General features: G+C 36.3%; 1 long non-coding RNA gene across 2 annotated transcripts in view; it reads right to left on the reverse strand.

Moving 5' to 3' along the window:
• Positions 1-23312, reverse strand: part of LOC125258262 — a 68409-nt gene that overhangs the window by 33674 nt on the left and 11423 nt on the right. The window contains exon 3 of one of the 2 annotated variants that reach the window (XR_007182565.1): positions 17738-17891. This is a non-coding gene — a long non-coding RNA (uncharacterized LOC125258262). Of the gene's footprint in view, positions 1-17279; positions 17892-23312 lie in introns of those variants that run through there. The other variant, XR_007182564.1, reaches the window with a different exon arrangement.

A 23312-nucleotide genomic window follows, 5' to 3' on the forward strand; every position in this document is an offset into this window, starting at 1 on the left:
TCACCCAACTCTTCATAATGTTAATTACATACAGTTCATTTACATAAACATCGCATTCAGATCTTGGTTAAATGTTAGATAGCAAATAACACATGCTATTATACTATCAAAGATAGTCATTATATACTTGCATGTGTATAATCTAGCAACATCTAGTATATGTGGTCTTAAAAGTTTTGCAGCCCATCCTCAACCTAACCACAGGCTCTACTCTTCATAAACCATAAAAAATTAACATAACAGAACCCCCTGTAAATCCCAGCATAACACAACATAAACACTAACTTGTGTCTCCCTATGTTAATCTTGCGAAAAAACACACAAAATAACTTAATTTCAGCATATGTTTATACAGTCTGATGCAAAGCATGATGGGAATTTGAAATCTGCTGCAACTCAACTCATTCATATTAAGTTTAGATTACTACAATGAACTTTTGAGTTCACACAACTAAGTACAATAAACTTTTTTATTATTATTTGAGTGAAACAAACTAATTTCAATTCATTTCACTGTTTGGTTTTACAGTGAGATTTTCCACGGTGTACTACACTCTTATTAGCTCAAAGAAAGCATATTCAAATTAGCCAAACAAAAATTTATCAAACAAACTCAAGTGTTAGCGGATGTGTAGATCTTTCTGCATGGCAGCCAACTATACAGATTCTTCTACTAATACCCTCTATAATCAGGTTATGAAAGGCCATTTAAAGGTCAGGGCGGGTGAAGGGAAAAGTGTACAGTTGTTCTGGTAGGTTGAACCTTTAGATCAGCTGACAAAAAGAGAGATGGCAGAAACCGTGTCTTGATTCTATTGAAGAGAGAGGGAAAACAGCGAGCCCTCACATGTGACACCATGTGAGTCTGGCTCCAGCACAGACAGTGAGGGAGCATGAGACAGCCGGGCTGAGACAGTGAAAGAGAGCGATCTGCTTTATGTAAGGGTCTGCTGTGAGAGGCTGGATGTTTGGAGGACTCACATGCTGATGTTGTGGTCTCTACAAACCAGGCTGACTGTGGGATGGCCCTTTCTCCTCCCCATCCCCTCCTCTTCCTGCCTCTGCTCCCTGCTTCACCCCTGGCACTCGAAAATGCAGCTGGGAGAGGGTGTGTGCGTGCGGGCGTGCATATTTGTGTGTGTATATCACTGTTGGGGAAGCTACAAAACTGTACCCATTTGAAAAAGTAGTGCTACAGGTTACTAAAGAAAATGAAAAAGAGATTTAAGGCAACAATACATTTTAAATATAATTTAAAGATAGAGGTATCCAAAATAACTAATAAAACCAGAAAACAACCAAATATTAACCCCCAGTTGAAAACAGCACCAATTAATTAAGTATTTAATTCAGTTAGTAACTTTAATACTTCAACAAATTCAACTTATTTTAGACAGAAATCAACAGTACAAACAAATTTAGGAGATGAGTGTGTTTGTTTGCTCTGCTGTAAAGTTGTGCACGCAAAATATAATATTGATATAAAAATTAGCAAATTAGTCTTTTGTCATGCTATACAGCTACACTGTAAAAAGTGATCAGCTGACTTAACTTAAAGGTCCCGTTCTTCGTGATCCCATGTTTCAAACTTTAGTTAGTGTGTAATGTTGTTGTTAGAGTATAAATAAAATCTGTAAAATTTTAAAGCTCAAAGTTCAATGCCAAGCGAGATATTTTATTTAACAGAAGTCGCCTACATCGAACGGCCAGTTTGGACTACATCCCTTTACTTCCTTCTTTAATGACGTCACTAAAACAGTTTTTTGACTAACCTCCGCCCACAGGAATACACAAAAAAAGGGGGCGTGGTCTTGTTGCGCTCCCACGGAGAAGAGAGTTGCGTTTGTAGAGTGTGTTTGTCGCCATGTCGTCGAAACGCTGTTATTTTCATCCCGCAGTCCAATCACCTTTGTTTGGCCTTCCCAGGGACGCTGTACTTAGAGATCAATGGTTACAATTTATGTTTAACTCGGTTCCCGAAAATTATAATCCACATGTAAAACTATGTGCAGCACATTTTGCTGAGGACAGCTTCCTCAATCTCAATCAGTTTAATGCCGGATTCGCACAAAGATTATTCTTGAAAGATGGAGCAGAAGCTGCTGTCGAATCACAACACAGGAACCGCTGGCACAATCAGAACTCGTTACGTATTTCTGAAGGAAGGACTTCATAGAACAAGGAAGTCATCAGCCCGTTTTTATGACAGTGGAAACAGCGGCATACAGATAAGTAAATTATGTGAAAAATACTGTGTTTTTACATGCGAAACATGAACACATGTTATATTGCACACTATAAACACAATCAAAGCTTCAAAAAACCACGAAAAACAGGACCTTTAAAAAAAAGGGAAGAAACCCGTTGCCTTAAAATTAAGTAAATAAACTTAATAAACTTGGGTAATTGAAAAAATTAAGTTATGTGAACTTGACAATTCCACATAACTTTCTTATTTTCAATTACGCATGAAGTTTATTTACTTAATAATTGACTGTTCGCAAGGACCCGCCCCCTTTAGTTACTGTTGCTACTGTACGTCTGACAAGCCATGCCAATCTCTCACCACACATCATGTTCTCATGCATCGAAGAAGCAAAGAGGACACTGACAACGCATCGACAAACAAGACAGAGCAGGTCACTTTTGATATGAAAATCTCAAATTTCAAATTTTGTCATTTTTAAAGAAATTTAAACAATAAAGACCGTTTTGTGGCTCTTTAATGTGTCGTGACAGATGCTGTAGTGCCTCAGTTCAAGCGGCTCTTGAACCAATCATCTCTTCCTACTAGTTTATTTAAAGCATTAAATAAACATGAATGAACATCATAAGGAATGTTGTTTCAATTGCGGAAAGACATCAGCACACATCATTTTTCAAGTTTAAGTCCACCTACGTTAATCTGCTAAGTCCCCTGACTGTTTTGTCGGACAAAGTGGCGGATTCTGCGTTATGGTCAGTTAGATCGCCTGTCAATCAAACTCCTGGCGAAGGGTCAATTTTAAGGCAACGGGTTTCCTCACTTTTTAAAGTTAAAGGTGCTAAAGAGGATCTTTTCGTCGACTGAGAAACCAAAGACTGTTACTGAGTTTTTGAAATGAGCGCATGCGTAAGAATTTCGAGGGAACGCCTCCCAAAACTCGTGCACGAGTATTTGAACACGAGTGTTTACCACCGGCATTCGCTGTGTCGTGTTAGTGGATTCATTATGTCGGACTCACCGCATGTAACTCATAATCTGCAGTTGTTACTCCTGTCTCCTGACAAAAACATTGCATGCGGCGCCTGTGGAGTGTGGAAAGTTACTGGAGTGCGCAGCCGCGCTCGTCTCTCACAAGGAACGTCATGGCAGTGATTGACAAGCCAGAGGGCCAATCGTTTACGTGACGATTGGTTGATGTTTTCAAGGCCCTACCTCATGCACAGATGATGTATATTAATATTATTCCTTTCAGTGCACCTAATAAATAGTCTTTTATCAGTTAGTAAAGACAGTTTCAAGTAATATTGCAAAGATGTATAAAGCAAAACATCCTCTTTAGCACCTTTAAGTCAACAAGTACACTTTTTACCAATAGCAGAAATAGTAGTTTGTTACTGGAAAAGCTACATGTGAAAACTGACAAACTGCTGAAACTAAGTCATACAACTAAGTTAGCATTAGCAATGTCTCTAATTTTAGTTATTTACTCTCCAACAATGATATATTTGTGTGTGTGAGTAAGTGGCGGAAAGATCTGAGACTCTGACTTTGCATTAAGAATTGAAAAAGAATAGGCCTGTGTCCAGTTGGCCTCCACCCTCCTCACTCACACATACACACACACTCTGACACACACCCTTTCTGAACCCCAGTCGTCCCCCTCACCAGCGCAGGCAGCTGGCAAAACACAAAGAGAAGAAGTGTGCAACTGGTGCGATAAAGCCGGGAACATCTTGTCATGTCGTCGTCAGCAGAACACATTCTCCACACAATAAATCCTCACGCGCCATGTTCTGCCCCTGCACCCCCTCTTAACGATCACTACTGGAGACCCTCCCGACTCTTTCACATTCACGAAATGGTCTAACACAGCCTTTTAGAGTCACAAAGAGACAAAAAAAGCTCCATTCACTACCCCCCTCTGCATCTTTCTTGGTATCTCACACAAGGACGATAAATAGGGAAGGGAGTGAATTGTGCCCCCCAAATCATGTGGTGTTTTTCGCTGTCATAAAAAAAAAAAAAAAAAAAAAAAAAAAAAGACAACATTGAAAAAGGAATTTAGTTTTTAGTTAATCTTTACTGGCAAGTTCAGAAAAGGCAAAAAATAAACAAATAAAAACACCATAAAAGTACCATAGTCTATCTCAGTGGATCTCAACCTTTTTGACTTCAAGGACCATGCATTGTCCACAACAAAACACAGAGTACCTTTAGGGATACAACAACTTGTCCTGGGGAACTACCCTCAAAAGGACATCTTTGTGCCTTTTTACCACTAAAATGTTCAAGTAGTAGCCTACCTTAAGGTTCATATTATACTATAATGTACTAATATGCACCTTATAGGAGTAAAACAAAAAAAGGTGCGAAGGTACGAAGTTGTCCTTTTAAGGTTAATCAACCCGATCTCACTGCAATTTGAACATATTTTACGAGGTGGCTAATTCGTACGAATTATGAGTTTGTATGAATTTGTACAAATGACCTACCCCTAAACCTATCCATCACAGGGATTTAGACAAATCGTAAGAATTCGTACGAATTAAACACTTCGTAAAATACGTACAAATTGGTTGTGAGATGGGTTACTGCCCTAGTGACAAGCTGCTGTACCCAAACGTTTGTTATAAAAATAACCACAATACTAAGAAATATCTTGATTTTTAGTTGTTTTAACTTACTTTAATGCTTGTTTTGTCTTATTTTAAATAGTTTTAAGTCATCGTGAGGCCCCCTGGTTGAGAACCACTAGTCTATATGACTTGTGTGCTAAGTCCTCTGAAGTCACACAACAGCTATTTACCATGAATTCAAAATTGAAAGTTCATATTTTTTTGGAATATTGCTCAGTCCTATATTATTTCTCATTCAAGAAGCCATTTCACTCAGATATACGTCACAATAGAAAGAAAAGATGATCACAACTTCTGTTTCAGGCCGACTTTAAAGGGTTAGTTCACCCAAAAATGAAAATTCTGTTATTACTTATCCTCATGCCGTTCCACACCCGTAAGGCCTTTGTTAATCTTCAGAACACAAATTAAGATATTTTAGTTGAAATCCGATGGCTCCGTGAGGCCTTCATAGGGAGCAATGACACTTCCTCTCTCAAGATCCATTAATGTACTAAAAACATATTTAAATCGGTTCATGTGAGTACAGTGGTTCAATATTAATATTATAAAGCGACGAGAATATTTTTGGAGCGCCAAAAAAACAAAATAACTACTTATTTACTGATGGCCGATTTCAAAACACTGCTTCAGGAAGATTCAGAGCACAAATGAATCTGTGTCGAATCATGATTCAGATCGCGTGTCAAACTGCAAACGGCTGAAATCACGTGACTTTGGCGCTCCGAACAGCTGATTCGATACACTGATTCATTATGCTCCGATGTTTCCTGAAGCATTGTTTTGAAATCGGCCATCACTAAATAAGTCGTTATTTTGTTTTTTTGGCGCACCAAAAATATTCTCGTCGCTTTATAATATTAATATTGAACCACTGTACTCACATGAACCGATTTAAATATGTTTTTAGTACATTAATGGATCTTGAGAGAGGAAGTGTCATTGCTCCCTATGGAGGCCTAATCGGATTTCAACTAAAATATCTTAATTTGTGTTCCAAAGATGAACGAAGGTCTTACGGGTGTGGAACGGCATGAGGGTAAGTAATAACAGAATTTTCATTTTTGGGTGAACTAACCCTTTAACATCATGATTAGCTGAAAACCTTTCCTCTGCCATAACTTTCACAAATGTGTGTGAATCAATGGCATTCGGCCTCACAGATGTCAAACCTTTCACAATGCGCCTTCATATTTGTTATGTGAATGAGATTTGAGAGCTGCAGATGAGAGGGTAAGATTATCAGTAAAGAGCACATTAAACTTTGGTCTTTTTCACACAAAAGGTGCTGTATGTCTTCAGAAAATTACAATATATTGCTCAGAAGTCATTTAGATCAAATTTACAACAGTTTTACGGTGCTTTTTTGGAGTTTGGTAGTAAAAAAAAAAAATCCAAATAAAAAAAAAAAATCACTATTTTCATTGCATGCCAATGAAAGCACAATGAAGTATTTTCTTTTGTGTTCAGTGAAGAATTGATTTACTCTATTTTGATCGCTACCGTAGACATGGGTGTTTATATCCGAATTATAAACTTTTATCCCAGTTCTTCAATGATAATATATTTGTAACAGAAATAATGATACTGTGTCATTGAAAAGACTGTTTCTGAAGCGATTTCATACATGACAACTGCTCTCTCTGGCTCAGCTGCTGGTGTGATTTGGTTAAAGGTTTCATAGACACTGGCGAATCATTGGACATTTTGACTTTGGCGCTCCGAACAGCAGATTCGACAAACTGATTTATTTATGCTCCGATGCTTCCTGAAGCATTGTTTTGAAATCGGCCATCACTAAATAAGTCGTTATTTAGTTTTTCTCGTCGTTTTATAATATTAATATTGAACCACTGTACTCACATGAACCGATTTAAATATTTTTTTAGTACCTTTATGGATCTTGAGAGAGGAAGTGTCCATTGCTCCCTATGGAGGCCTCACGGAGCTATCGGATTTCAACTAAAACATCTTAATTTGTGTTCTAAAGATTAACGAAGGTCTTACGGGTGTGGAACGGCATGAGGGTAAGTAATAAATGACAGAATTTTCATTTTTGGGTGAACTAACCCTTTAATCATTCAGCTCTAACATGATATTAGAGCTTTTTAAAAAAGTATCAGTGACAACATTGGAAATTATTTTCACATTCTATAATTTATCAGTAACAATACTGGAATTTATACATTTTCAATTTATCGGTAACAATATTGGAAATATATACATTTTTAAATTTATTGTTATTAATATTGGATCTTTAATTTTGTATGCTCATTTACCTTATTTTGACATTTAGCATTTAAAGTTTGGCATTATCTAACACTCACTTAAAATACATTTTTAAAGGTGCCCTCGAATGAAAAATTTAATTTATCTTGGCATTGTTAAATAACAAGAGTTCAGTACATGGAAATGACATACAGTGAGTCTCAAACACCGTTGTTTCCTCCTTTTTATATAAATCCCATTTGTTTAAAAGACCTCAGGGGAACAGGCGAATCTCAACATAACACTGACTGTTATGTAACAGTCGGGGTGTACGCCCCCAATATTTGCATATGCCAGCCCACGTTTCCAACATTATAAAAGGCATTAGACAAGGGCAGCCAGTATTAACGTCTGGATCTGTGCACAACCAAATCATCAGACTAGGTAAGCAAGCAAGAACAATAGTGAAAAATGGCAGATGGAGCAATAATAACTGACATGATCCATGATAACATGATATTTTTAGTGATATTTGTAAACTCTTTCTAAATGTTTCGTTAGCATGTTGCTAATGTACTGTTAAATGTGGTTAAAGTTACCATCGGTTATTACTGTATTCACGGAGACAAGAGAGCCGTCGCTATTTTCATTTTTAAACACTTGCAGTCTGTATAATGCATAAACACAACTTCATTCTTTATAAATCTCTCCAACAGAGTAGCATTAGCCGTTAGCCACGGAGCACTATCAAACTCATTCAAAATCAGAAGTAAACAATATAACAGTATACAATACTCACATAATCCGACGCATGCATGACGAACACTTTGTAAAGATCCATTTTGAGGGTTATATTAGCTGTGTAAACTTTGTTAAGGCACTGTTTAAGGCAAGCGCGAGCTCTGTGGGCGTGGACCACGGGATTTAAAATCGGCGCGTTTATAATGATGCCCCAAAATAGGCAGTTAGAAAAATTAATTTAAAAAAATCTATGGGGTATTTTGATCTGAAACTTCACAGACACATTCAGGGGACACCTTAGACTTATATTACATCTTTTAAAAACATAATCTAGGGCACCTTTAAAAACACCAATAATTTAATAACTCTGTTATATGTAATCTTTTACAAATCAATATCCATTTTATACTGTATACTATAATGTTGAGATGCCTAAATTCAAGTTTTGCAAAGGTTTTAAAATCAGGCATAGCATGCAAATAATTATCAGCTTATAAGTAATTCACCAGAATTTTAATATCATGCATCCCTATTGTTAAAACATTAGAATAAAAGTTACAAAACTGAATCTATTCTTGAACAGGTTCCCAGGCCTATCAGAGACAGCGAGACATCAGGACAGAGAGTGAGCACTCTGTGCTAGAGGGTTGCAGCGTGTTCCGGAGCGTCGGGCGCTGGGAGACCTGTTCTATGAATCCTCTGAGGACATCGGTGCAAAGTCTGCCGCTGTCTGACTGTTCCCATGGCAACGACCAGGTGAGCAGACAGGCTAGAAAACACGGTGGGAACATGTGACTCTCTCCACATGCTCAGACACACAGACAGACGTGCATACAGATCTGTCTCTCAAAAGTGTGTGTCAGTTACACACACTCTACAGCTCTGAACAAAAAACACCAAGCTGTCTCACAAAATAAAAGCACAGCTAGATAACATAGTGAGAACAGTTTACTACTGGCGTGTGCATGTGCAAATGTCTTGTAATTTAAAATGTGCACACACAGCGTTTCTGTGACTGCTAACTAACGTTCACAAAGGCGAGGCGGCGTTTCCTACATTAGCTTGGATGGAAAGACGGTGAGAGAGAGGGAAAGAGGAGAGGCGGGGACATCTGCCTGGGGACTGGAACTCAGAGGTGTCATGAAGTCTGAACATCATGTAACGAACAGAACTGTGACGGCAAAGAGAGAGTGGGAGAAAGAGAGAGAGGACAAGAGGATAATTAGCTACTGTGAAATAAAAAAAAAAACAGTCTTTGGCTACCGTGATGAGTTCTTCCTCACCCAGTGCTTCATATAACAAAGGAGCCAAAGAACAGATATTTTTCAGGCTTATCTCATTGAAATTTACAAAAAAGCCAGAAAATAGCTTTTCCGTTAACAGAAATCAAATAAAAAGTCCTAAACTGAAACTATAACCAAGCACTTCAATATGCATGAAAAATAAAAAGAAAAAAGGAGAAAATTATTTCAGATTTCGTATTATCAATGAATGTTGGAAGATCGGGGGTCAGTTGCACTACCAAACAACCAAAACCTTATCTGAAATTGACAAGATCACAGTGGTTAGCCAGCATGCAACTCTGAAAGTAATGATGTTAACTATGTGAATCATTACAAATTTGTGTCTTGTTTAAATGTAAAACATACAAGTAGATCTATAATTAAAAGATTGCAACATTCTTGGCAACATCAATGTATATAAAGAGAGAGAGAGAGAAAGAGAGATATGATTTTGAGATCAATCTTTTCACACTGAGGACAACTGAGAGGTTGTCACAAAAGGTGAAAACATTCACTTATGTTTAAAAAGGCAACATGATGGATTAAGAGCCAGGGGGTGTAATTTTCTTCTAATTTTGTTTAAAGATCTCTTTTTTTTTCATTTAGTGCTGCCCTACAGAATCTACAGTTATTTACAGGTTTCCCAGAAAACAAAATAAGTACAATTTTTCCTGATTATCAAATTTAAAAAATGTTATCCCTCCGGCTCCTAATGCATCACATCGCCTTCATGTGCATCGGTGAATGTTTTCACCTTTTTAGCTGTATATGAGTCCCTCAATTGTCCTCGGTGTGAAAAGATGGATCACAAAATCATACAGTCGCTGCTGGAAAGGGTTGAAATATACAGAAGATGCTAGAAAACCAAAGAATGTGGAGGAATCCTGCAAAGAATCCTGGAGGATTTTCCTGAAGGACAGTTAAAGGATTAGTTCACTTTAAAATGAAAATTACTCACCTTCAAGCCATTCTAGATGTATATGACTTTCTTCTTTCAGATGAACACAATCGGAGATACGTTAATAAACATCCGGATGCATCCAAGCTTTATAATGGCAGTGAAAGGGGCCAACAAGTATGAGCTGAAGAAAGTGTATCCATCCAAAGCAAAACGTACTCCACACAGCTCCGGGGGGTTAATAAAGGCCTTCTGAAGTGAAGCTATGCATTTGTGTAAGAAAAATATCCATATTTAACAAGTTATAAAGTAAAATATCTAGCTTCCGCCAGAAGCTAGATCTTTTACTTTATAACTTGTTAAATATGGATATTTTTTTTAAATGGATATTTTTTTAAATATGGATATTTTACTTAGATATTTTACTTAATAACCCCCCGAAGCCGTGTGGAGTACGTTTTTCTTTGGATGGATGCACTTTGTTGAACTTTATACTCGTTGGTCCCGTTCACTGCCATTATAAAGATTAGATGTATCAGGATATTTATTAATATAACTCTGATTGTGTTCATCAGAAAGAAGAAATTCAAATACTGCACACCTATGGCTTGAGGGTGAGTAAAGCTTTTCATTTTAAAGTGAACTAATCCTTTAAACTGCTCAGGACAAACGAGGAACTTATGAACAACCATCAAAAAACATAAAAACAGTTGTTGATTATCCAGGTAACAATACATAGTTCTAATATTTAAAGGTATGTAAACTTTTGAAATGGGTTATAGGTTATTATATATATATGTAAATTCAGCTATTATTTTGTCTTGTGGACTATACTGTATGTAAATGTCTGTTACTTTAACGATCCCTTATTTTGTTAGTATCCCTTGTTTTGTTTAAAGTTACTAGTTATATCACACAAGATCTGCATCCAGTACATGTTGCTGAATCATAAATGCTTAGTTTATTGCTAAAAGCACATTTATATTACATTTCATTGTCATCAAGTACTGCAGTAGACTGTTGTTATAGGTTTGACTATTAAAATAAGTATGGTGCAGATTCTGATAAATACAGAAGAGGATTAGGGCCAAGCAATAATAAAAAAATAAAACCATCTCGAGATTAAAGTTGTTAAATTTCGAGAAAAAACTCTTTAAATTTCGAGAAAAAGGTCGAGATAAAATTTTGAAAATAAAGTCATTAAATTACGAGAAAAAGTCGTTAAATTACGAGAACAAATTCATTAAATTATGAGAAAAATGTCGTTAAATTTCGAGAAAAAAGTCGAGATAAAATGTTGAGAATAAAGTCATTAAATTATGAGAAAAAAATCTTTAAATTTCGAGAAAAAAGTCGAGATAAAATGTTGAGAATAAACTCGTTAAATTTCGAGAAAAAAGTCGAGATAAAATGTTGAGAATAAACTCATTAAATTATGAGAAAAAACTCGTTAAATTACGAGAACAAATTCTCTTAATTTAACGAATTTGTTCTCATAATTTAACGAATTTGTTCTGGTAATTTAACAACTTTTTTCTCATATTCTAACGAATTTGTTCTCGTAATTTAACGAATTTTATCTCATAATTTAATGAGTTTATTCTCAACATTTTATCACGACTTTTTTCTCGAAATTTAACGACATTTTTCTCATAATTTAACGAATTTGTTCTCATAATTTAACGACTTTTTTCTCGTAATTTAATGAGTTTATTCTCAACATTTTATCTTGACTTTTTTCTCAAAATGTAACGACTTTTTTCTCATAATTTAACCAATTTGTTCTCGTAATTTAACGATTTTTTTCTCGTAATTTAATGACTTTATTCTCAACATTATATCTCAACTTTTTTCTCGAAATTTAACACGTTTTTTTCTTGTAATTTAACGAGTTTATTCTCAACATTTTATCTCAACTTTTTTCTTTAAATTTAACGAGTTTATTTCTCAAAATTTAACAACTTTTATCTCGAGATGGTTTTATTTTTTTATTATTGCTTGGCCCTAATCCTCTTCCGCAGATAAACCTAAAACAACTATAAATCTAAAAATAAAACCTGAAAATAATATATAAATAACCAAAAAAACAAAAGAAAATTTAAAAAAAAGGGGAAAAAAATAACATTTTCAGACCTATAATAACCCCTCCTCACAGTTTATCTGAGCAAATGACCAAATTAATGCAAAGGCACAATTCTGCTTGTAAGGATTCATTAAACTTAAAAATGAGACAAACTACGTGCAATGGAGTTCAAAATCATCCATCATTATTTGAGCCCGTCAGCAAGTGTCAGATTGTCGTAAGCTAGTGGCTCACGCGTGGCTATTTAATTCATAATGAATGACATGCTGAATGTGTATCTCCGCTCCGCATTATTTATTGATAGAATTCTCTTAGCGTCTGCTACCATAACTGGTATGCTGAAATGCACTTGCAGTAGCTCTGGGGTCAGAGAACAGCACAGCTCTCACTCTTGGCTTAGGTTTCAAACACACATGTGGCTCAGGAAATCCCATCGGATCTGCTGTACAGCCACTTGAGAGCCCCTGCAGCTCGGCAGGGTGACTGTGGCTATTTCAAAGCCCAGGGTCCATTATTGGCCCGTGATAGAGACGAATTTCACTGAGGGCCACTGGAAGCAGGGGGCCGTCCACTTTTAGAGCTGCAGGCCGTGGTATATAAGGACATGTTTGCAAATACAGTTACCAGGGTACATTGGAAGGGTATTTTTAGAAGAACTTTAATAAGCATCCCAAATTAGCAAGGGACAAAATATAACACATAATATGATTCCCTCCAGATATGAGCATGAGCCCTAGTTTATGACATCACCCAGTGCTCAAAGAAAGACCCTGCCTTATAGAGAAAAGGGCATGAATTCGATGTACCCGTGAAGGCAAAATAATCATTAACTAATTTTTGTAGAGCTGGTTAGGGATTCACAGGTTGTTCTGAATGTCTAATGAACGCACCAAAGCTTGATGATTTTCAAGGAATATAAAATTCACGAGGGCGAAAAATAATGACAAATTTTAATTTGGGGGTAAACTATGCTTTTAAATGTTTGGATGCAAGGTAGTCGGATGCAACCAATCTTAGTATAGGTTCACCTTCAGTCTACCCCAGTCATGTCTCATAAACTCAAAGGACGAATGTGACTCATCTGCCTTGCTGTCAGTCCAGACTGATCTTCACATGTTGTTTAGATGCTGGAGGACATGCGCTCCTTTTGCTTCTGATTCCAGTGGACAGGAGTGACTGACCTTGTCTATGGACAGAACTGCTGTGTTTGTCAGTATTGAGGAACCTGTCACATCCATCTTCAGCTAATTGTCGCATTAGATTATTGATGGCAGGTATGAATGTGCCTTAACGACACAGGGGCTGCCAAAACAGCTCTCCATAAAGAAATCTATAGGCTCTGTCAATTCTGCATGCTGAGCGATTAAGCTAGCCTCACTCCCAGTCTAACTCCCCTTTGCTGTCCTGGAGCACATGAAGGGGAAAATTGCTTTCACAAGGTAGCAGTGAGTTTGGATCCCATCACAGGGACCTCTTATTGGAATGTCATCTTTGATGAATGGATCCAAATGAACATTCCCCACATTGGAGGCCTTTCGTTGAGGAAAAGGATTGCTGCTGCTCTTGCTCTTCAGCAGCTGCTATCTGCTGATCCCTCTCACGGCAGGGGGAGGTGGTGTGGGTCGGCATAAAAAAGCTCAGCTTGAGGTAATTCATACCACTCCGAATCATTAGAAACACTGGGACAAAGTGGGCTTCTAAAACCAAGCTCAAGGTCGACCTTTACACTTCCTGCTTCCTGTTCACTTACTGATGTGGTTCAAATTCAGATGACTCCTAAGAGATCTCAAAATGGACATGATTGGACGAGCATACTTGGTTTTTAAAGGGTTAGTTCACCCAAAAATGAAAATTCTGTCATTTATTACTTACCCTCATGCCGTTCCACACCCGTGACCACAAATTAAGATATTTTAGTTGAAATCCGATGCCAAAAAAAACGAAATAACGACTTATTTAATGATAGCCGATTTCAAAACACTGCTTCAGGAAGCTTCGGATCATTAATGAATCAGTGTATCGAATCTGCTGTTCGGAGCTCCAAAGTCACGTGATTTCAGCCGTTGGCAGTTTGACACGCGATCTGAATCATGATTCGACACACTGATTCATTTTTGCTCCGATGCTTCACGAAGCAGTGTGACACCCAGAGTAGTTTTGTGAACTGGATGAACAATCATTGAAAAGTTTTTCAGTGAATAATGACTTTATTTTTGTCTGTTTCTAACACAAAGCTATCAAAATACTTCAGAAGACTCTGACAACAGCGTACAACTTATGTGGACCAATTTTATGGTGCATTTTAGAGCTTGACAGCCCCACTCCTCATTAACTTTCATTATATTGAAGAGAGTATCCGGGGTTTTCCTTAGAAATTCTCCTTTCGAGTTCCACAGAAGAAAGACAGTTAGACTATGTTGAGTAGTTATAAAACTATCTAAATCAAATAAGTTCTTTGTCTTATGCTTGTTTTGGACAAAGGCTGATGAAGACACAGCCGATCCCAAATCAGATACCACAGGCAGACCGTGTCTTGCGCCAGAGTAGGATAAACATAAGCGCCTGAGTGTCTGCAGTATTTGTGGTGTGTACTCTCATGTTCTCTGCAGCGTTAATTGCTGCCGTTGTGCTAAAAATAGAGAGCGCACATCCATGGCCAGGTTTCTTTGTCCCTCTCCTCTGGATTCAATGTGCTGCTGCTATTTCTGTGAGTGCTGCACTCCAAAATAGCGTCATTGAGCTCTAGTGGATCCCAGTGTGCTTGCCTGTAGCACTAAAAATAGCACCTGTCAGATATTTTCTCCAGCGTGCCGACTGCATTCAGATGAGCTAAAGGGTATTAATATCCACCAGCAGCATTGTCATATCCTGCAAATGATCACACATAATGTGGGTGGAGTGTATTTTGGGGAGTGTGCGTGACTTTTATGATTGTGTGTGTGTGAGGATGAGTGTAAGCTGACATCATCTGGCTCAGATGTCTCCTCTATTGCGTTCTCAGTGACCTCCTGTTTGTAGCCCAGGAAACCGCACTGTGATCCTGTATGTGTGCACTGGAGCTGTAGGCAATTTTGAAATGTATATATTAGGGCTGTCAATCGATTAAAAAATTTAATCTAATTAATTACATACTCTGTGATTAATTAATCTAAATTAATCGCATACATAATTTTTGCAATAATGAATCAATGCAGGGTTTGACAGACATGGTCATCCACACAAACAGTAAAAACTCTCACTGTAATTCTTTCTTGCCCTCTTTGCAAAAAAAAAAAAAAAAAAAAGTGATTTTATAGCTTTGTAAGAGAAGATGCTTTTTTGCTAAACCTGAAAAGTATTAAAAAGTAGCATTTAGAAGTTATATTAACTAATAATATAATTTTCTACCAATTGAATGCACCTAGCTAACAACAACTTGCTTTGTTCTGGTTTCACCTCACTCCAGTCTTAACTAATTGATTTTATAGGTAGGCCTAATTTACTACACATTGTCATTTAAATAACCTGAAAATATTGTGGATTATTAAGGCTAATTTTACTAACCACTCTTGCTAAATGGGGTTAGCACATTTATGTTCTCATTTCAGAGTTGTTTGAGTAAATGATTCATTATAGACCGTGTGGACAGATCAGTTGTTGTCATGATTCATTAAAATGAACCGGTTCAAATGAGTCATTAGGTCGCGAATTGGACATTAGCGGACGTTGACGCGTTGCATGCGAATCGCGACTGTTATTAGGACATCGCAAAAGATTTGTCAACACAAAAAAACACTTCACCACTGGATAGGATTTTCTTTTTGTTTACTGAAAGTGTGGTTTATGTCAGCTGCACGTGCAGGGCGCCTGTCAGAGAAGATGAGGTGACGTTCTTTTGAGCACTATTCATACCCAGTGGTTATTCAGGAAAAACATTCTCTGAATGCGCCTCGTGAAACATGGATTCGGTCTTACGAACTTTTAGCATTGTGTCAGTTGATTTAGATTATTATGTGTGAGGTAGAGAGAGTGCAAAGACAGTGCTTACTTTGAAGACAGCACTCGCACGCACGAGGGAGGAGCTCTGCTCGCTCTGTCCGTCAGCGCAGCAGTCGTCTCCCTCCATTTTACAGTTGAATGGTGGCTAGAACGGCTTCAGGTTCAAAGGTCAATACGGAATGGATTAATCTGCGTTACTTTTTTTAAGGCGTTATTTTTTTCTCAGATTAATTAATCGAAATTAACACGTTATTTTGACAGCCCTAGTGTATATATATATATATATATATATATATATATATATATATATATATATATATATATATATATATACACATATTAGGGGTGTAACAGTACATGTATTCGTCATCGTACGGACGTCGCGGTTCGGTGCATACAGTCAGACGACGAGTACAGTCAGTCACATGCAATCCACACTCCAATCCAGAAAGCGGTACGTATGGTAATGCAACACTGTTTGCTAACTGCCACAACAGGAAAAAACACAGAAGAAGAAAAACAGACAATCTATGCATAGATATGTTTATGTGTAATCTCTCAACCAGTGTTTCAAGCATGGAAAGACAGCTTGAGAATAATATCTGTTGTAGCATTACATTTACCTCAGGCAAGTTATTTAGTGTGCACAACATGTTAGTTCACTAGAGAAATTAACTATAGAGGGGAGCATGCATTGTAGTAGAAAAATAATTGTATAATTAGATTTAGAAATTAATGCAAAACCTGCGTTATGTGTAATATATATGGGGTTTTTTTTATTATTATTTGAGTGTTAATTATTATATCTAAAAATAAATAGCAACTTTTTGCTCTGTTGTTAATTGTAACCTTTAATATTATAGTAATTTGCAAGAAAGGGCTCCCTGTATACAATTTACAGGATTAGCTGAGACAGATTGTTTTATCCTTAAGAAAATGTTAATTATAATTGAATTTATTTAAAGCGAGAGATCCAATTTGTTCAATAAACCACTGTTTAATAAAAAAGAAAAAAAATAATTTTATGTTTTTTAACAATTTATTTGTTTAAAGTAGAAATCACGATTCTCCCACAAGGTATATTTAAAATGTATATATTTAATTAATTTGAATTCAATATTTTTTTTTAAAAATTGGTTTGACTGAATGATTCAATGACTCACTCATAAAGACTCAAAAATCTGAATTTTTGAACAAATCTCTTGAATGAATGATTCAATGACAAATACATTTTTTAACAGTCGCTTGTCACCACCTACTGGTGTAACAATGTAATTGATACAATCTTTATTTGAAGCGTCAAATTTCAAAAGGTGATTTATTCTATTTTGTTTGCTATCGCAGACATCAGTATTTTTAACCGAACTATAAACTTTTATCCCCGTACTTCTGTGTTCATTTGAATACTGTAACACAGAAATAATAACACTGTGTGGTTAAACAGGCTGCTTGTGAAGCTGTTTCATACCTATGTGGCAACTGCTCACTCTGGGTCAGCAGCAGCGCCAATACAGATTGGAATGTTCTGCTGTGATTATACTTTTCAATGGTTTTATAGACATAGCTTAATCGTTGACATTTAATAAGATTGCGTGAATATTAAATATTGTTATTCATCCAACAGCTGTAGGTTTCTCTTATGTTTCTGTGCATAAGCAAAATACAGGGCTGAAAAATGCCATGCTAGTGGGTAAACCCACTTACATCTAGTTGTTGTATTGGCGGAGATGCATGTTGTGCGCAACTCCCCCTGAGCTCCTGTGTCTGTCCCCTCTGACTCCAGCCATTAATCAAACTCCCTGCAGTCAGACCTGCATAATGCAAACCAGGGCTGACGACATGTGCAGCCCCTCGGCTCCTACCCACAGGAGAGAAGAGGAGAGGAGAAGAGAAAAGAGGAGACAAATGTAAAAACAAACATCAATAATTATAATTTCAGTGACATGAATCTGTCACAGTGGGGTTTAATCTGTTATTTGTTGTCTGACATTATGCACAAATTATTTTCCAGGAAAAATGTCCCATTTATCTCTTAAAGTCAACATGAAATGGTGTTTGCAACCCATTTATATCTATAATGTGATATTCTGATTGAAACAGGACATTTAAAAACATACAGAATTCACGGATGAATTTTTCATAAGATCTACAACGTGCATTTTGAATATATAGTGAATAGGGTGAATTTTATTTTATGCCGACTTTAAACCATTTCTGTCATGACAACTCGGAGTGTTTGGCATGGTAATGGGTATGACAATGTTGATATGTTTGGTCTTGGCAGAATAGATCTGCTGTGCTGCTACTGCAGAGCAAATACGGGACTTGCTACTGCCAATACATACACGACATGCTGCTGTGAGCAAGTAAGACATGCTGCTGCTGTACAATATATCGTACATGAATTACCCGTAGCAGATCTATACAGGTGGAGCTCGGGAAGGTAGAGGGTTTCTGAAAGCGCGCTGCACTGCTAAGGCAAATGTTACCCAAGCATTTTTGAAGGTTGAGCGCGCAAGCTCATTGGCTACTGATACAGCAGGAACCAATCAGCTGTGTAGTGATCGACCGATATATCCGTTTACCGATATTTTTCCCGATATTTAAGCATTTTTCCATAATCGGGTATCGGTTTTGTAATATCGGATTCGCCGATTTACGGCGCCATCTTGTGGCCGTTTTGAGATTTCCGCCATTGCAGCCCGGGCGTCTGAGGAGATCAGTCAACAACAACTCAGTGCACAGGTAAAGTATATGTTCTACTTGGTTTGCTTTAATTAATCAACTTTATTTAACATAACAGACATGCACAAATGAGATCTGAGACATAAATTCCTGATATAGTTAATTTATGCAGCTTGTTTCTAAACAATTGAGACGAACTCATTGAGTCACGTAGTGTAATTCGTCATGTCCTGCCCCAATAAAGACGTAACTTTACATGAATTAAATAAAACAGACATGAATGAGTGCATGTTGAAAATAAAAGCGCTGAATTTAATTCTCGATCTGTTGTATTTGCTCACCATTAGTCTAGAAGAAAAAGTTCGTTCATATTGCTTAGCAACTGACGGATGATCAGGAGGCTTAAGCATGGCCACTGTACTGAATGAAACTTTTGACAAGATTATCTTGTTTAAACACCCTAGATTATATTATCATTTACTACATAACAATTATTTCGCTAATACACATATAAATATAGCCTACCGCTTTGTGGAAATTAATTATTTATTATCTCCATGCGCGATCGCGGTTGATTAAGTTATAGTCAAACAGCACTTTGTCAGTTGGCATCCACCAATATGTTATAATAATTTTTGTGCTTTATTTTTTTACCTCAAAGCTTTTATTTTAAAACAAAGACACTTAGTAACAGTGCACTTTAATTTTTTGGACTCAGACCCCTCTATTTATTTGTGTATAAATATAAAGGGGTTTTTTTGTATGCAAGGAGGGAGGGATTGATTGTTATAAATAAAATGGTTTGTTCAGCTCATTTGTGTTGTAATAATTGTCAAAAACAGAAGTATAACAGTAAATAAATATCGGTTCTGCATATCGGTTATCAGGTACATAAACATGCAAATAATCGGTATCGGTATCGGTTATAAAAAATCAATATCGGTCGATCACTACAGCTGTGCCCTATAGATAACAATGTGATTATGAGCAGGTTGACTTAAAGGACCTATTAGCCTGTGCCATCTAGAGTTTCATGACAGAACTTTGTATTTACTTTGTGGTTAAAGGATTAGTTCACTTTCAAATAAAAATTTCCTGATAATTTACTCACCCCCATGTCATCCAAGATGTTCAAGTCCTGCTCTCTTCAGTCGAAAAGAAATTAAGTTTTTGATGAAAACATTCCAGGATTATTCTCCATATAGGGGACTTCAGTGGAGCCAAAACGGTTGAAGGTCAAAATTACAGTTTACAGCGATCCCAGACGAGGAATAAGGGTCTTATCTAGAGAAACCATTGCTCATTTTCTAAAAAAATAAATAAATAATTTATATGTTTTAACCATAAATGCTCATCTTGAACTAGCTCTCTTCTTCTTCTCTATTTGATTTGCAGCAGTGTAGACGATGCTAAGTGTATTACTGCCCTCCACAGGTTAAAGTTTGAACTAAATTGTCATATACAATATGCTAGTGCAAGTATATAACAGTTAGTTCAAACTTTGACCTGTGGAGGGCAGTAATACACTTTGCAGTGTCTACACTGCCGGAATTCTAATAGAGAAGAAGAGAGCTAGTTCAAGATGAGCATTTATTGTTAAAACTTATATAATTTGTTTTTTGTTTTTAGAAAATGAGCGATGGTTTCTCTAGATAAAACCCTTATTCCTCGTCTGGAATCGTGTAGAAAAGTTTTAAGCTGCACTAAAACTGTAATTTTGACCTTCAACTGTTTGGAGTCCATTGAAGTCCACTATATGGGGAAAAATCCTGGAATGTTTTCATCAAAAACCTTCATTTCTTTTTGACTGAAGAAAGAAAGACATGAACATCTTGGATGACATGGGAGTAAATTATCAGGAAATTTTAATTTGAAAGTGAACTAATCCTTTAACTCAACAAGAACATGATTTATTGTTTAAGAGTTTTTCAAACTTTACGATTTCTCTACAAAATAAAGACAGCTATATATTGTCATATTTAAAAGACCTTATACGGTCACTGTGGAAAATAAAAATATTTACTTTATTATGCTTTTTTTCTACCCATCATCAGATGCATAAACATGAAGTGATATATAAAACTACGGCTATCAATAGAATAATTAATTGTGATTCATCTCATGATTTCCAACTAGTATTTAGAAAACAGAATAAAACAGCAATAAGTTAAAATTTTTTACAGCATTTTACATTTTTTCACTATTTTTCACCGTTGACCCCCAAGATGTCCCTAGACGCTTGTACTAGAGCATTGTATTCAGTGTGATTCATAATAGAAGTATGAATATTTCAATGACTGATAATGATATCTGTTTGCAAGCAGAAGTACAAAAATAACCATAAAACATTTAAATTACTATTTAGGACTTGATTGTAGGTTAGTATAACACCTCATCCTGACCGCAGCTATCATTTGGCCAACTGGCTCTCTGTCTTAATCTTAATATAGTCTCTCTACTGTATTGGTGCCTGCCAATCTATGCCATAAATCCTTCCCCATTAATAGAACAACCTTGCAAACACAGACTGCATGGCGTATTCGCTAGTTATATTTGGTGCAAAATGGAAAAAAACAAAAACAAATAACACACAAATCTAACACCCACTGACTAAATATGACTAAATTCAGCAACACATCAATCCCTCTTTACTTTCACACCAGTCTGGAAACACAATGCATTACTGACACATGATTATGGCAGATAGGAGGTTGTTGGTATGTTTTTTAGTATAGGGTAAATTAGTGATAGATGCTTTTAGAAGGGGCAGGGGGGATACTGCCCCCTACAGGAAGGCATTGGGAACAGGATCTGTTTATATGAAGCACATGCCATTGAGGGAAGGTAATCTCACCACTACATCACACACGCACACAAACCCCTGATATCATCATGAAAATCTTCAGTCTGTCTCCAAAAGAAGTGCATTTAAGATAAAGCGAAGATAAGCTGTCAGCTCTGAAACAAATTAAAGAACAATTACACAGACAGAATAAAGACACTGGAGTAACAAAACTTTGGGAAATACGAACTGATCTGTGAAATTGTGTAACAAGCTGTTTAAAGGAATGGTATAACAAGCAGTCGTTCATGTAATGGCAAATACAACCACATGGGAACTTTGTTAGGTATATTGCAGGCTGTAATACATGATGAGCTCAATCAACAGTATTTGTGGCCAGAGTCATTTTAGTATTATTTATATATTATAATATTTGTTAATATTTTAATTAGCTTTCTTTAGTTTACATTTTTGTCAGTTTGTTATGTGCTTTTGTCATTTTAAAACTATTTCTATTTCCCTTCAGCTTATTATTTCCGTTTTAGCTTGTTTTAGTAATTTTAGTACTTCCAACTTATTTTATGTCAGTTAGTTGCCAACGCATTTAAGTTTTTCATCAAATATTTATATTTAATTTTATCTTTATTTCAATTAACAAAAACATTTTTAATAGTTTTAGTTAACAAACCAACACTGTTTTTGGCATTATATTGCCAAAAAGACAAATGTTCACTCATTTTCATAAATGTAAAAGCACTTACATTATTTTGTTCGAACTTGTGTATTATTTCAGCTGTAAAGTTGCTCTTGTCTTTTGTCGTTTTTGGGAATTGTGGCAACAAAGATGTAAAAATTTCAAGCTATTTTTTTCACACTAAAAAAAACTTTTTTTACATTCTTGTTGCTCTACTTTGAAAATTATGAATATTTTAACTTGCAACGTCTCTTCCATTTTCACTTCCATAAAAGGCCTCACTGTATTTTTACACTGTATTTTATAAAATCAAAATCGTAATCAAAATTATGCCACAATGTTTATTATTATTAGAGCTGCTTTAAAGGGTTAGTTCACCCAAAAATGAAAATTATGTCATTAATTACTCACCCTCATGTCGTTCTACACCCGTAAGACCTTCGTTCATCTTCAAAACACAAATTAAGATATTTTTGATAAAATCCGATGGCTCAGCGAGGCCTCTGTTGCCAGCAAGATAATTAACACTTTCAAACACCCAGAAAGGTACTAAAGACATATTTAAAACAGTTCATGTGAGTACAGTGGGTTAACCTTAATGTTACGAAGTGACGAGAATACTTTTTGTGCACCAAAAAAAAAAAAAAAAACGACTTTTCAACAATATCTAGTGATGGCCGATTTCAAAACACTGCTTTGCGAATCTTTCGTTTCAAATCAGTGGTTCGGAGCACCAAAGTCACGTGAATTCAGTAAACAAGGCTTTGTTACGTTATAAGCTTTTCGAAATTTCAATAGTTCACGTGACTTTGGCAGTTTGATACGCGATCCGAACCACTGATTCGCAACAAAAGATTCGTAAAGCTTCATGAAGCAGTGTTTTGAAATCGCCCATCACTAGATATTGTTGAAAAGTCATTATTTCGTTTTTTTGGTGCACAAAAAGTATTCACGAGTGTAAGGTTGAACCACTGTAGTCACATTAAACTGTTTTAAATATGCTTTTAGTAGCTTTCTGGGCATCTAAAAAGTTTTAATTATCTTGCTGGCAATAGAGGCCTCACTGAGCCATTGAATTTTATTAAAAATATCTTAATTTGTGTTTTGAAGATGAATTT

Source organism: Megalobrama amblycephala, linkage group LG22 (genome assembly GCF_018812025.1).
Source record: "Megalobrama amblycephala isolate DHTTF-2021 linkage group LG22, ASM1881202v1, whole genome shotgun sequence".
Taxonomy (NCBI): domain Eukaryota; kingdom Metazoa; phylum Chordata; class Actinopteri; order Cypriniformes; family Xenocyprididae; genus Megalobrama; species Megalobrama amblycephala.